The 16,962-nt window shown below is 39.8% G+C and overlaps 1 pseudogene; it reads right to left on the bottom strand.

Annotated features, from left to right (window-relative positions):
• Positions 1-10,196: 10,196 nt before the first annotated feature.
• Positions 10,197-12,070, bottom strand: LOC148699395 (uncharacterized; annotated as a pseudogene).
• Between the last annotated feature and the right edge of the window lie 4,892 nt (positions 12,071-16,962).

Raw genomic sequence — 16,962 nt, 5'->3', positions numbered from 1 at the left:
TACTACTTAGACGCGAGAACCAGTGACACCATAAGCTCATACCAAGTTCAAACTCCACAATTGAAATACATAACACTCAATATAGAAGTCAAAGGGTAGTAACGGGGCTTGGGGTATGTGGATAACAAAGAAGGGATATGGAAAACAAAGGTTTTTAAAGAAATAGTGAGCAAAGCATTTGAATCAACTTAGAATTCACTTTTGAATGAAAACTCAACTTTTGAACAAAAAGGGAGAGTTTAGACAATTTACACCCAGAAATGGTGTTTTGGAACCTTTCTTCAATCACTTATTCTTTCATTTTTTTCTTTTATCTTTTTTTTTTTTTTTTTTTTTTTTTTTTTTTTTTTTTCTTTTCTTTTGAATCTCAAAACATCAACACTTAAACATTCTCTCCCCCACACTTATTTTCTTTCATAATGTAACTCAAAAGGAATTCAATTAAGTCATGCTCACTATCTTTTAAGAACAAGGGTGGGGATTGTCCTAAACTAGGCTAGGTGAGGAAAATGTGGGTAAACAAAGAATAAAGGCTAAACAAGGCTCAACGGGGTTAAAACTTACAACATATACGAAGTATGGGAAGTAAGGCTATTTGGCTATGGTGGTGGTCACTACACAACTTCTTCTTGAATATGTGTTATGCAAATCAATAACATGCTTTGAATGAAATGGGCATGAGTTCTAGCATTTGGAACTATATGATGAAACGCCTTCTAAGTAGCAACCAAGCAAGGAATAATGAGATCATGCAACAACTTTAGAAAACAAAGAATCACAGAATATAACTCTCCAAAGAAGGTAATGGCTCGAGTCTCACAGGGATGTAGCGTTATTATGAGTTCCTTCCTTCAAGCATGTTACAAAAACGAATTTTTCTTTTATGATTGCATGTGAAGTCATACATTATAACCATAACTAAACATATACCAAGAGTAAATCAAACTTTCATCCATGTTTATAACTCTTTTTAACAGTCATGCAATTACAAACCAAATCCTCATCATAACGTTGGAAGGTTCCCTAAGACACAAAAACAACTCAAAACACTCTTTTTAGGCTTTTCAAAAAAATGTTTTTCAAATTTTTATGTGATTTTCGGAGTTATAAAACAAAACACGCTAAAACAGTTTAAAAACACCTTAAAAACATTTAAAACAGCAAGGAACAACACTTGAAGTTATGGGTGATAAAATTCAACGAATTTGCATCAACATACTTAGTTACCCCCCCCCCCCCCCACACTTAAATCAAACATTGTCCTCAATGTTTTAAGCATAGATTCACACAAAGCATAAGTAAATACACAAAAAGCACTTAAACATACTAAACATGGCAGAATGTAATTAACAAAGAGAAGAGTTTAGAGACGCAAATCTGGTTATAGAGTGTAAATTCCATCTTCTCCTTGGTAATTGCATTGAGGCTTTTGATCTTTGTGATTCCACAGGCTTACTCTTGAACTGGTTTCTGCCCATCGTTGATTTTCCTTTGTGCTACTTCTTGAACTGGGCAGCATGATGGTTCATTTGGTCTCCCCCGAAGGTCTGAGCTTATCCCTTTTATCTGTTTCTTTGTTCAATCTTTCCAATTCGTATTGAAAAGGGTTGGAGGATAACTCAGCCTATGTTTGTCTCCACATGCTTCAATGTATCATTTTCACTTGCCTTACTCGCTCCCCTTTGCAGAAGTGGTCCCTTCTCCGGAAGTGTATCAACCGTTGAAGATGACTACTCGAGAGCAACGCTAGGTAAGCAATCAGGAATAGGTTCCAGGCAGTTGGCTCCAGATCGGAAGATTGACTCCAAGTGCCGGCTGATTGCTTCTTTTACTTTGCCATGCGAGTAAGAACAAGGACAAAGAAAAAGACAGGGAAAGAGCATGATATGAGATACTTTTGCTTTTGACCTTGATGATATGAGATACCTTTGCTTTTGAAGAAGCGGTGCATGAATCAGCACATGTATTTCCTCCTGGGTCATCTTTACTCCAGGCATCTGGTATCATCTTTGGGGAAGAAGAAAAAATTGAGTATTTCGAAAGGCTTTGCTGGGAGTGCGCCCTCAGAGGTGAGGGAGAGTTGGGCATTTTCTTCAGGTTTGCCCTGCCATAAAAGACGAAGGTCGACATATATAGAGATAATATCAAGTGGTGGTACTTTTTACCCTTGTCGACAAACGTTTTGATCCCGCAATTCCGGCTTTTTGAAATAGTGGCGCCTCTTCGATCTCTGAATACGCCTCTTCGATTTCTGAGCAGGCGCCCCTTCGATTTCTGAACGACGCCCCTTCGCTTTCTGAACGACACGTGGTAGTGCAGATGCGGCTCCTTTTGACAAAGCTGCACGCGTCTTCTGAAAAGCAGAGAAAGCGTCGCCGAACTTTGCGCTTGTCGGCTAAAGATATGTAGTTGCGGTGATGGCCTCCACGTGTTGTCTGAAAAGAAGAAATCTTTTGACAAAGTTGAACGCGTCTTCTGAAAAGCCGAGAAAGCGTCGCCAAAATTACGCCGGAAATTCCGGCTTTTTGAATCGGTGGACGCGTCGCCTTGGCTTTTTTATTGAGCTATCGATCACCACAACAAACACACTCTGAAGATTTCCCATTCTTGAAGATCGACTCCGGCCCTTTGAAATTTAACTCCATCCCTTTTCTTTGAACACTTTTGAAAAATGGCAAACTCATCGAACCTTAGCTTGGAATTGAGCCTTAGCAGTGATACGGGCGCGCCGCGTCAAGGTAACGTATGGCGCCCTTCTTTCTTATCTTCTAACGGTCTTCTTACAGGTGAAGACTCCGTGATGCAGGACGCCACACCAGCTACAATAGTAGCTAGGAACCTCCTCACTCCAAAAGATAGTAGGCTGCTGTCAGGACGGTCCGATGAGTTGGCCGTTCAAGAGTCCCTCGCACTTAGTGTTCAGTGTGCGAGTTCTGTGTCCAACATGGGCCAACGCCTGCTTGCCCGCTCCCGTCAGGTGGAATCATTGATGGCAGAGGTGGATAGTCTTAAGCAAGAGATCCAGCAGCTTAAGTACGAGAATAGAAGTTTGCATGTGCTTGCAAATAACTATTCGTCGGACATGAAGAGAAAGCTTGATGATCTGCAAGAATCTGAGGGTCGAATTCACAGTGACCGTCAAAGGCTTGCGGCTTGTCTCCAGAGGCACCTTTTTCCTGGGTCATCCAGCGCTTGGCCAAGTATTGAGGCCTAGAATGCTCTAGCTCCGATGGCTTCCGCTCCGATGCCTCCCGCTTCTGCGCCTTCCGCTCCTATGCCTTCTGCTTCGACGCCTCGTAGCGGGGCTTCACGTAAACATCCTCTGTGAAGGCTCCATCTTTCTCCATGTTTAGTATCTTTTTTTTTTTTTTTTTTTTTTTTTTTTTTTTACATAAATAAAATCAAACGGCATGGAATTTATCTTTGAATGGGCGGTGATACTTGAAATGATCCGGTAATAGTTTAAATTCCAGATTGGGTGCCTGAATCATTAACCACATGTTAGTATAAAAGAAAATTGAAATTCGGGGAGGCGGCTTACCTGTGTGCTCCAAAATGAACTCCAGAATAAACACCCCTTCGAAAGTTATGACTTGTCCCGTGTCATAAAATCCAACTTCCTTGGGAATTGTGGTTTCAAATATGTCCTCTTTGATGCCTTCTACATCTTCTCCAGCCACTACCTTCTCTTGAATCATTCTTCTTGGTGTACAAAGTCCTTTGAAGAATTCAACACCATCTAAAACTTGCTGTGTTGCACCAAGAATTTGAATAGCATTTTGCACCTTTGGGAAGGCTTCCACGATGTCCTTTTTACTCTATTCTTGGTTGGGAATCAAAAACCTGCTAGGAAAAGGGACATTGGGTGGAATAACATCAGAATAACATGGAATTGGGACGTCCTTACTGGTGGTGGGTGGTTTAGAGGGCTTAGGGGGCTGCGGCAAGGGTTGTTCTACCCTTGCCGTGTGCATGTCTTCTTCCTCCTCCTCAATTAGCAGCTCTTCATCCACTTCTAGGCTATGTTTGGACATTTTTAGGTCAGCTCCAACCTCCATAGCACTTCCCAAAGTGATAGCATTATGGATTTCAAAATCTTCCTTTGAGTTTTCAATAGTTGAGTTGGAGAGTTCACTTTGCTCTTGAATTTGTTTCATGAACTCCATAATCTGCCCAAATTGCTCGTCCAATTTACCCAACTTCTTGTCTTGATTTTGTTCGTCCTGCGTCAAAGAGGTTAGTAATTGAAAATTTTTATCATTATCCATGGACATACTTGAACTTGATTGGAATTGTTGTGGGGGAGGTTGTGGTGGCTGCATAGGTGTTGTATTGAACTCCTCATATGGTTGCCAATATGCTTCTTGTTGAGCCTCCTTGGCTTGATTTTGTGACCCCTGCGCCAAAGAATTTATTTCATTAAGAATTTGATTATAATCTATTGGCGAACTTGAATTTAATTGAGCATATTGCATATGAAGTTGTGGTGGCTGCATAGGTCTTGAATAGAACTCCTCATATGGTTGCCAATATGCTTCACGTTGAACTTGTTGATCTTCCCACCATATAGAGTTTGAATGATCCCTCCAATCTCTTTGTGGACATTGATTGGCTTGAAATCCTTGCCTATATGAAGCACCAAATGTAGGGACACTCTGCATTGTGGTCCTTTCGGCATACGACGACAATTTAGAAGTAAGATTTGCCAATTGAGCTTGAATGCTAGCAAAATCCATATCTTACTTCTCTAGTACCTAAAATCAAAGAAAGAGAACTAAATCAAATATCAAAAGTAACAACAAACAAAGAAAACAACACTAAGTTAGAAACTAAAACGAAAACAACTAAACCAAAAAAAAGAAAAGAACCAAGGGATTAGCAAAGTTGCTAATCCCCGGCAACGGCGCCAGTGTTTTATATTGTTTTTACGTTTTTAAGTCAGTTTCCAAGAGATTAACAATCCCTCCTAATCCCCGGTCCAGAACGATCCCTACTTGCACCTATACTACAATTTGACAAAAAGAGGGTTTAATTTGTGCGCGTATAAATCACGCATCAAATTTTGGCGCCGTTGCCGGGGATTAGCAACTTTGCTAATCCCTTGGTTCTTTTCTTTTTTTTTTGTTTAGTTGTTTTCGTTTTAGTTTCTAAATTAGTGTTGTTTTCTTTGTTTGTTGTTACTTTTCATATTTGATTTAGTTCTCTTTCTTTGATTTTAGGTGCTAAAGAAGTAAGATATGGATTTTGCTAGCATTCAAGCTCAATTGGCAAATCTTACTTCTAAATTGTCGCCGTATGCCGAAAGGACCACAATGCAGAGTGTCCCTACATTTGATGCTTCATATAGGCAAGGATTTCAAGCCAATCAATGTCCACAAAGAGATTGGAGGGATCATTCAAACTCTATATGGTGGGAAGATCAACAAGTTCAACGTGAAGCATATTGGCAACCATATGAGGAGTTCTATTCAAGACCTATGCAGCCACCACAACTTCATATGCAATATGCTCAATTAAATTCAAGTTCGCCAATAGATTATATTCAAATTCTTAATGAAATAAATTCTTTGGCGCAGGGGTCACAAAATCAAGCCAAGGAGGCTCAACAAGAAGCATATTGGCAACCATATGAGGAGTTCAATACAACACCTATGCAGCCACCACAACCTCCCCCACAACAATTCCAATCAAGTTCAAGTATGTCCATGGATAATGATAAAAATTTTCAATTACTAACCTCTTTGACGCAGGACGAACAAAATCAAGACAAGAAGTTGGGTAAATTGGACGAGCAATTTGGGCAGATTATGGAGTTCATGAAACAAATTCAAGAGCAAAGTGAACTCTCCAACTCAACTATTGAAAACTCGAAGGAAGATTTTGAAATCCATAATGCTATCACTTTGGGAAGTGCTATGGAGGTTGGAGCTGACCTAAAAATGTCCAAACATAGCCTAGAAGTGGAGGAAGAGCTGCTAATTGAGGAGGAGGAAGAAGACATGCACACGGCAAGGGTAGAACAACCCTTGCTGCAGCCCCCTAAGCCCTCTAAACCACCCACCACCAGTAAGGACGTCCCAATTCCATGTTATTCTGATGTTATTCCACCCAATGTCCCTTTTCCTAGCAGGTTTTTGATTCCCAACCAAGAAGAGAGTAAAAAGGACATCGTGGAAGCCTTCCCAAAGGTGCAAAATGCTATTCAAATTCTTGGTGCAACACAGCAAGTTTTAGATGGTGTTGAATTCTTCAAAGGACTTTGTACACCAAGAAGAATGATTCAAGAGAAGGTAGTGGCTGGAGAAGATGTAGAAGGCATCAAAGAGGACATATTTGAAACCACAATTCCCAAGGAAGTTGGATTTTATGACACGGGACAAGTCATAACTTTCGAAGGGGTGTTTATTCTGGAGTTCATTTTGGAGCACACAGGTAAGCCGCCTCCCCGAATTTCAATTTTCTTTTATACTAACATGTGGTTAATGATTCAGGCACCCAATCTGGAATTTAAACTATTACCGGATCATTTCAAGTATCACCGCCCATTCAAAGATAAATTCCATGCCGTTTGATTTTATTTATGTAAAAAAAAAAAAAAAAAAAAAAAAAAAAAAAAAAAAAAATCTGGGAGTGCACCCTCAGAGGTGAGGGAGAGTTTGCCATTTTTCAAAAGTGTTCAAAGAAAAGGGATGGAGTTAAATTTCAAAGGGCCGGAGTCGATCTTCAAGAATGGGAAATCTTCAGAGAGTGTTTGTTGTGGTGATCGATAGCTCAATAAAAAAGCCAAGGCGACGCGTCCACCGATTCAAAAAGCCGGAATTTCCGGCGTAATTTTGGCGACGCTTTCTCGGCTTTTCAGAAGACGCGTTCAACTTTGTCAAAAGATTTCTTCTTTTTAGACAACACGTGGAGGCCATCACCGCAACTACATATCTTTAGCCGACAAGCGCAAAGTTCGGCGACGCTTTCTCTGCTTTTCAGAAGACGCGTGCAGCTTTGTCAAAAGGAGCCGCATCTGCACTACCACGTGTCGTTCAGAAAGCGAAGGGGCGTCGTTCAGAAATCGAAGAGGCGTGCTCAGAGATCGAAGAGGCGCCACTATTTCAAAAAGCCGGAATTGCGGGATCAAAACGTTTGTCGACAAGGGTAAAAAGTACCACCACTTGATATTATCTCTATATATGTCGATGTGAGAATTACTTGACACTCAAATTAAACCCTCGTTTGACAATTGTAGTAGAATGGATAAGTGAGGGATCGTTCTAGACCGGGGATTAGGAGGGCTTGCTAAAACCTTCTAAATTGACTTAAAAACATAAAAACACAATATAAAACACTATTTAATGCTCGAAGAAAGCAAAACTAAAAATAAGAAAGATTAAGACTAAGACTTCAACGAAATAGGGGGGAATTGGATTTGGACGAATTTAAACTAAAATGAATACTTGGAAACAAAACAAATTGTAAATATGGATTTGACGGAAATGAATGGATGGTTTTTGGATTCTAAGGGAGACTCACGGCTAAGAGAGAAAGGGATGTGTTTGTGGTGTGTTGTGTATGAAATGAGATGTTAATTGAATGAATGAATGCAAGGGTATTTATAGGAGTAGTGGAGGGAACATATGGCTATGTCATTTGTAGGTGAAGTAGGTGGATGTTGTAGGTGAAGTAGGTGGATGATATGTTAAGTGATAAGTGATAAGTGATATGATATGTGGTTATGATATGATAAGTGGTTAAGTGGTGATGATAAGTGATAAGTGATTAAGTGATATGATATGTGGTGATGATAAGTGATAAGTGCATGTGGGTTAACTAATGAAGGAAATGCATGTGCAATGACAATGTGTTAGAATGGATGTGTGTTATGCATGGCATGATTGGGATTAGGAAAGGTTTAAATGTCCTAAAACTAAAGAGAACAAGGTTCCAACACTTTGGCTCCAATTAGGTCTTCAATTTCGTCCAACACTTTGGCTTCAAGCATAAGCTATCCGTCCTTAGCCCAAAAGTGCTCCAAAAGTCTCCAAAATGCATCTTTTTGCTCCTTTAGCCCTTTGGACCTACAAACACACGAAAATAGCTTAAAGTACTAAAATAACTAAAGAAACATAACGTAAATGTACGAGAACAAGCCATTTAAGTCGCATAAATATGCTCCTATCAGATGTGAAGGGTGGAGATAGACTTATACTATTAAAAGTTCAGAAGAATGGAGTTAAAATAGAAGTAGAATTCATTTCATGAAGGGATTACAGAAATCTTAGTCTAACAACTTTACATCTTCGACCAGAGCAATTATTCCAGAAAAATAAACTTGCATGATAGTGAAAATTTGGCCTGGTTCTCCTAAATACATGTTGTTATTCACAAGTTGGTCCTTGGAATCCTCAACCTCTTGAGAAATCTTTTCCATTTCTTCAACTTTTTGAGAGAGATGGTTGGTAAGGGTCATTTCCTCAGCTCTGAGGGAGGACAACTGCTCTTCCAAACACTGTATTTCAGAATCGACCATTGCAATCCTTTCTTCCATCACTGACCTTTCTTCTACCAACTATCGAAGAGTGGCTATATTCTTCACATATTTTTCCTGAAAGCACTTCACCCTATTTGATGCCCGCTCCGCTTTATGATGCTGATCCTTTAATGCCTGCAAATTCTTGAACAAACTCAAAAAAGACTCGTGCTAAGCCTTGGACAGCAACTGAGCTTTGTAAAGCTCAATAAGGGTCTTCTCTGCATCATAGAGAATCTTAAGGCTGAAAGAAGTTGTAAAGTCCCTTTTTGTCTACTCCTTCAAGATTTGACGAGCATTTTGAAGAAGATGAAACTCGTAAGATGTTGAAGGTGACTGTAGTTTAGTTTTGATTTGCCCGAACTTCTTCACCAGTTCGGGCAAAGATGATGCTGATGAAGCTGAGGGCGCGTCACACCTTCAATGGTGGCAGTGGAAGCGGCCTCAATTAGAAAGGTAGAAAAGATTATAGGAGCAGGAGCAGGAGCAAGAATGAAAGTAGCTGTTCTAGTAGTCTTGGTTCACTTCTTTACAGGCTCAGGGACGGAGATCCCTGTAATCCCAGAAACCAAAGAAGGACGAGGAAGATGTCTCTTGCGCACTATGGGCGATAGAGATTTGCCCGTGCCTTCTCCAGAACCCTGTTACAGTTAAGGCAGGCATATTAAAATAAAAGTTCACAAGTTAAAGAATGACAAGGTAAGAAAAGTCGATATACCTGAGTCAAGCCTGAAGCCTTAGAAGAAAGTGGAGGGGAATTACTTCCTGTGATTGCTGGGAAAAATTATCATTGCTTACTAGGGAAAGAGAGACAATGCTCGAACCTTCAACAGAGACCTACAAACAACAGAAGAAGGGATAAGAGTCAATAATTAACTTATGAAGAAGAAAAGCAGAAGGTCTAAGTAATGATGTACCTGAGGGGGAACCTGAGGTTTGGAAGTAGACACTTCAGAGGCTTCGGGTGCATCAGTAGAAGCTGCCTGAGAAGCCTGTGGATGAGTTACTTCTAAAACCACGAGAAACTCAGGGACTATAGGCTCCCTAGAGGTAGAAACTGGTCTTTGGTGGAATTCCTGAGATGGGGAAGGTTGGAAAAAATAGAGGACGATTAATACAAAGAGAACGGATTCTCAGCACAAACGTATTAAAGGGGGTATTTACTGAGTTATTGTCATCCTCCACGAAATGCATCATCTTCCCAGTTGAAGGATCAAATTGAGAAGTAGGAGTCACCACCAAAGGGATGGATTTTGCTTGAGAATGAAGAGCTTGCCTTGATCGAGTTAATGGAAAAGAAGTCTCGGGCGGTGAGATCTTCTTTGCCCTAATCTCCTATTTCATACAGTCAGAAAAGTAAGAGATGGAAGGAAAGTTTGAAAAATAACTTAGAGAAACCGACTATACCTCCAATTCTTTAAGGACAACATCTCGTTGCTTTCTGGCCTTCCGTTGTATTTCTACGCCCAATGGTTCATCCTTTGAAACAGTTATGGATTTCTTGGTTGCTCGGGGTCCTATATTCAAAGAAACAAAGTTATTAGCCCCAAAACATAGAGTACAAGTCAGGATAGAGGATGGACATATGATTCACTTACTTGAAGCTATTTGTTTCTTCATTCTCGCTACAGGTGCAGCAACACGGGAAAACGGTGGTGGTTTTTGAAATCTTGGAAGTTTAGGCTCTTATTCTCTTCCTAATAGGAGTTGCTCGTTCAGGCACAGGTTGTTTATCGAGCTCTAATTCAGAAGTTTCCACCACTGTTGCCCTCACCCGACGAGATACCTGAGTTCTTGCTTCAGGCTCTTCCTCAGGCTCCGAGTTTCCAAATAACTCAGAGGTATCTCCACCTTCTCCAGCCTCTTGCCTCTTAGCCTTAGCTGTAACTTCTTGAAGAATCAGTGTGTCGGCAACTTCTTCATCTGAACCAGTGTTTGTTGTCTCAGCATTCGCTTGAGTTGTAAGTTTAAAAATGAATAAAGGATCAAGAGGAGGACAAAGTCTTAAGGTTAGAAATAAAATATAAATTGAAGAAAGAAGAAGTACCTATCAGGAGAAGCTGGTTCTTTTGACTAATCATTTCCTTTCAATTCTTAAGCTCACCTGAGCTAGGATAGAATTTGAGAGAAAGTTGGCTAAAGAGACGGTCGTGAGCTTTCTGCATATCTCTTCCATACTTCTTGACCCACTTAGCCTTCCACCAAGTAGAGAAAATCGAAGAACACTCAAAATTAAGGGCTAAAGGCTTTCGGACAACCTTGCTCATAACCTCAAGGCTAAGTCGGGCAGCTCAAAATGTGACTTCTTAAGGGGAATGGAGGAGGTAAAAGGTACGACAGTGAACAGAATAAAAAAATGGGATTGAAATAGCTTGCCTAAAGCCTAATTGCCTACCGCAGAAGTTTGGATGATAAACCTCCAGCCCGTGTTCATAACGATCACTGCGAATTGCCCAGGCTAAATCCTGTGGTTGAATGTAGCTGATGAAATTCTCTCTGCAAAAAGGATTAGCATTTTCTCCAAAGGCATCTTAGAAAGCTTGATTAGAAAACCAGGGATACCTCCTAAGAACAAACGCTCCCCATTCCAAGTCTGCCCGAGTCTTGCAAACTCTGAAGAAATAAAAATAGGCAAACGTGGAATGGTCAGTGGGGAGAGCTTCGGCCAAAATTCGAGCAGGGGCCACACATTCTGGGAACTCCAGGTTAGCCACCTCAAACTCTGGGAAATACCTTTCTAACCATAATTGGACCATCCAGATTGGTCCATTAAGGTTGGTCTCAAATGGTTCGCCCTGAGTCATCTCAAAAATGAGATGGTAGAGATGAGAGAGAAGGAAAGGGCCCATGGCAACATCATAAAAATTATGAAGAGCTTCTACTAAAGGGATCCACTCAACCTTCACTCCCTTAGATTAGTTAGGGAAGACATGCTTGTTGAGCCAGTACAAAAGGAAGTACATGTGCTCTTGGTCTAAATTGGCATTGGAGGAGTCTGCACCAAAATTATTTTTCACAAAAGTGATGAAACCCTTGAAAGAAGTCTCATAACTCTTAAAAGTTGTAGCGTTATATTCTAGTTGAAGTGGGGAAGCCGAAGTGCCCGAACTTTCAGCAGTCGGACAAGGTGTTGGTGCCTGAGTTCCAGAAAAAGAGAGTGGCAGTTAGTAGCTCGGGTTTAGCAACCACGGTGATCTTTGAGAGCATTATCAGTTCATAAATGCCATTGGTCATCCATTTCTTTTTGAAGATAGGCTCAAGCTCATTTATCCACTTAACCTAGGCATCATCATTCATCAAAGGAAAAACGCAGCGGTGGTTTGGCCACTTAGAAGAAGAAATGCTCGACTCAGCCATAAACGGGTTCGGAGTAAACCAATTGGCCCTAGGCATGTTGGTCTCTACTGCAATTGGAATTTGAGAAGTCTATGAAGGTCTTAGTGAGTGTACTCCCCCCTCTTCAAAGAAAAGCTCATAATGCAGGCCTGCCCAAGGGCGATGAAAGTTGTTGAGCAAACGGTGCAGAGTGGTAATACCCTCACCAGATTCATAAAAAGATCAAGGTCGAGTGGTTGGTCGAGTTTAGGTGGTTTTTGGGGCCATTGATTGAGTTTGAAAAAAAAAAGGGATAAGAAGAATTTAAGTCAGAAGAAAGGAGGAAGCTGAAAATGAGAAAGGTTTTTGGGAATTCCGGGAATTATGGGAAGTTTCAAGAATTTAAAGGTTTGAACTGACTCAAGGTATTTTACCAAGGGATTAAGAAAGGATTATGTAATAAGAAGTTAATCAATATCAGAGATTGTGCGTTAGTGTAAGGGTTTCAAGCAAACAAACGGTTGCATTAAAATGGCACAAGTTCCGAGAAAGGGCGTGTGACGGTGGCGATTGTTCAATCATTATTTACACCTTGGATTTCAGGCTCAACAATGATTGAAGGGGGCACTGCTTGGGTTAATATTTAGACTTTGGACTTAAAGGAAAGAAAGCCCAAAAGAAATAAAGAAAGGAGACTTGCCTGAGGCCCAGCATCAAGCCCATCCATTTGTCTCAAAGACAATATGATGGCCCCTCATTAATGCAAAGATGAAGTGCTTACAAGGGAAGTGACAACCGATGGAAATCAACCTACTCTCAGCCCAAAAGCATTTTCTGAATGGCAAAACATGTAAAAAAGATGATGACTCATTGAAGTGCTTTTAGGCAAAGCTTGCAACAGCCAAGATCATTGCCTATAAAAGAGAAAACAAGGCCAAGAGATAAGGACACTCAACCAATCAAACAAACAAACATACAAACTTTGCTCTCAAGCCAGATTTGCATCCAAAGCTATAATCAGCACAGACCTCAATCCTTTCCAGGATAACTCCCTACAAAAGCCATCTTTTGCCTAGTTTAAAGCTCTGCTATCAACCCTAGTGGTGTAGTATCGATTCTCTCATGTAAAATTGCTTACCATCCATCCATTTCAAACACACAACCCTTTGTAATCATAAAGAAAAGAGACTGCAAGACGTTCAACCTTGCCTGACAAGGTGAAATCTTGCCTGACTCTCTTTGTTTCATCTTTCCATTAATAGATCTGGTATTATGATGTATTCTCCAATATATATTCAAGTTATTTCCAGTCTTTTGGTGATCAGAAGCTCCACAGGTTCTCAAATTTGGTTCATTTAATGGTTTTACTATCATAAAAGATGAACGGAAATTAGACTGATGGCTTAAGCCAGATCTGGGCTTTCACCCTTTAAAGCATACAAGATAATAAACTAAAAGTCCTTGGTCTCAAGGCATAGAAAATAACTTAATGTAAACTTAACCCATCTACGACAATCCTTTAATAAAAAGAAGTCAGATTAACTTGGAGGCTCAAGTAATTGACTTAAAACACACTTGTTATACATCTGCCATACTGAGGTGGTAGTGGCATGCCTAAGCACTTAGTTAGTTTTGATTGTGAGCCTTAAGGCCTACACCTAAGGCCCCACAAAGGCACCTTTCAAAACTAACTTTGTTCTCCTCTTGCAGCCTCTCAGCAAGAATGAGCCCGACAACCAACCAAAGTGCCGACTCCTCAGGGAGCTGTGTGCTCTAGCCAGGGACCTTTCCCAGTGAAATTCCTGCCTAAACAATACCTTTATCAGTAGGAGTAATAGCAAGGGTGATAGGAGCATATTTAGGCGACTTACTTAGCTTGTTTTCATGCATTTATGTTGTTAATTCATAGTTGTTTTAGTATTTTAAGACATTTTCGTATGTTTTTAGGTTCTAATGGCAAAGGGAGCAAGAAAGTGCATTTTGAGGCTATTTGGAGCATTTTTGGGCATGGATTGGATAGCTTAACATAGGAGCAAAGAGGAAGGACGAAATTGAAGACAAGAAGAGCTAGGAAAGGCTACAAATCTGGTGGAAGAAGTTCTAATCCAATGAAGATAAGGAAGAAGCAAGAAACAAGGAACCTTATCCAAACCTTATCTTATCCTATCCTAGAAACCTTATCCTATCCTATCTCTAACATTATCCTTTTCTCTCCTATCCAAATCAGGTTAGGACTTATTCCTAGTTAATAATAGGGAATTAACTACACATTTAAGCACATAATTCAGTTTCTAGAAACCTTATCCACTCACTTGCCGCAAGAACTCCATTCCTTGTAGGTTTAGGAATTGCAATCCTTTTCCTACACAAATATCATGTATCCTTGGCCCTTTAGGTTTAGGAATCTGCCCTAAACCTTCCCTTCTAGAAACCTTATCTCAGCCCTATACATGTGCCGCACCAAAACCTTCTAGAATCCCTAAATCCTAGCCGAATTCCCTATTCCAAATCCCACTTGATTTCTGCCTTGAGTTAACCTTTTTCCAATGGGATTAGGCAATCCTTTTCCTACACTAAGTGTGCCAAACTAGCCTATATAAACAGCCTTGCCGCACCATTTAGTTCACCACCCCTTCACACAACATTCATACACTCCTCCAGAAATCAACCCTTTGTCGTGACCTTGCACCCACCCATCCATCATTCCCCTACTTCCATACATCCATCCCAACCTCCATACACCACCATCATCCTTTGCCGCACCACCATACATACCTAAATCCATCCAAAACCCAGAAAATCATCCACAAACCCACCATAGACCTTGTGCCGTGACTTAGCAAGAAGGAGGAGAAGGAAGACCAAGCCTTGGGCGTTTGTGCATTCAAGTTGGAGTGTTGGACGTTTTTAGGTGTAATCTATCTTTTATTTTCAATGTTTAAATCTATATTGCTTTGTTTTGTCATGAACATGAGAGGCTAAACTTGTTTTAGCCTAGGGATGCTTTGAAACCATGATTACATTTATAATATGAGTTGATTAAGTCCAGTTGTGATTTCATAAGTCATGAACGCAATTTGCTTAATCGTTTGATGGATAACTTATTCTTGTATGTTTATTAGGGAGGCCTACTTAATTTGCATGCTTGAATTTGGGGCTAGAATATAAGGGCGTTTCACATAATCGTCACAAACTTATATTCACAAGTAGTTAAGGTTGTTTTCACAATCATGTTAAGTAAAGTCCTAGCATGCGTATCATGATGTCATAGTTACAAGTGCTTTGTCAATACTTATGATTTCCATTGAACGTAATGATCTTTGACCGTATCTCTATTATGATGTCATGTAGGGGACGCTTTGGGTTGTCGTATGATGTCATCCAATCCACTAACTTAAGGGAAATCTGAGGGTTAATTAGTGATGTCACGGTTAATCTGGGGTGTTGAGGTTCATGGTTTATCGGAAAAGCAACTGGAAATCAATTTATGTTAGAAAGTATCATGTGTGGAGAAGTATCCCTTGGCTATCCCATTATCCATTAGTTTTTCTAAAATTCGTCCAAAATATGTTTTAAAGTTTTAAGTTACTTGTTTTCTTTTAAATTCGTCCAAAATAAAAACCCCCTTTCTTATTTGTTCCAAATCTGTCCAAAAGAGTCTTTTTGAGTCTTTAGAGTCAAAACCAAGTGTATTTTCGTCCAAATTAAGTCCTAGAGTCTAACTTGAGTCTTTTTGGTTGTTTTAAGTTGTTTTGAGTCTTTAAAGTTTGTTTTTGGTCATATAAGTTAGTCAGAGTCTTGTGAGGTCATTTAAAGTGTTTTAAAGCCTATTTTCACATCTTTGAGTCAATTTTCATTAGATTAGCAATCCCTCCTAATCCCCGGCCTAGAACGATCCCTACTTATAACTATATTACAATTGTCAAAAAGAGGGTTTAATTTGAGTGCTATCTTATTTCACATCAAAGGGAAATGAACAAGAAGGATTTTCTCTTTTCAGTTCTTCTCATGCAATCTCTCACTGATGTGTTTCGGGCAAGGTTATAAAAGTAGCTAGGGCGGTGGACTCGGATCGGCTAGGTGGGACTTAGGCGAGCGTTTAGGCGGATTTAAGTACATGTATTATATTTGTATAAATAAATGTGTGTTTATACTAAAAATATTTATTAGTTTATCATAAACTACAAAATAGAATGACATATACATTATGAAGTATTATAACTTAATGAAAACATGGGGAATAAGCATTTAATGTGTCTTCATATAAGTATTCAACAAGTCTTTTACAATTTATTGAAAAAAATAAAATGCAAAATGAAAGTTTTCTATTTTGTCTAAGTGAGTTGCAATTGAGGCGGATGCCTAGGCGGGTTTGGGCAGGTTAGCCGTTTGCCTAAGCGGTCTAGGTGGGTGCCTCAGCACGTCTAGGCGCCCTATCTTAATTTTCAAACGCCTAGGCATTAATCGGGGCAGTGACTAACTGCCGCGGCGCTAGACAGGAATTTTTAGAACAGTGGTTTCAAGTACTGACCTGGATGACCCAAGTATGAACTAATTGGGGTTTCCATATACATAATTTTGGAGAATTGACAGAAATGACCAATTTTCTTAATTTTGAGATCAAAATAGGATTTTTTGAATATGCATAGAGCATGCACATGTCATGCACAATAATATGACACAACTAGGATTTTTCCTACACATTAAAATAACCTAATTGCCCTTGTATATAAATGGGTTAATTTTATCAAACCTAGTCAGCATTTGCACCTCCTTGTTCGAAAATCTCTGGTGCCCAACCCTTAGCTCCTAAAACCATAACCCCAAATGACATGACCCTTTTTCCACCCTAGTTTCTGATAGACGCTAACTTTTGAATCTGTTCTATATATTTCACAGCTTAAGTGAGTGTGTTAACCATCCTTTCAAAAAATTTCAACAGTAAAATAATTAAAAGGTATGGTTTGAAATGAAGTTTCATTATTTAGACCTAGGTTTTGTAAATTTGAGAATTTTGGGTTTTGGGTGCGATTTAGCGTTTTGTACTGTTAAGATGTTCGATATTAATTTGTGATGTGCATGTGGTTTATATGTTGCTAGAAATTAATTGATTAAAATTTGTTCATCAA

Source organism: Pyrus communis, chromosome 1 (genome assembly GCF_041283825.1).
Source record: "Pyrus communis isolate YQ-2024b chromosome 1, ASM4128382v1, whole genome shotgun sequence".
NCBI lineage: Eukaryota > Viridiplantae > Streptophyta > Magnoliopsida > Rosales > Rosaceae > Pyrus > Pyrus communis.
Note: the sequence above shows the minus strand (reverse complement) of the source record. Positions and strands in the feature narration are given on the sequence as shown.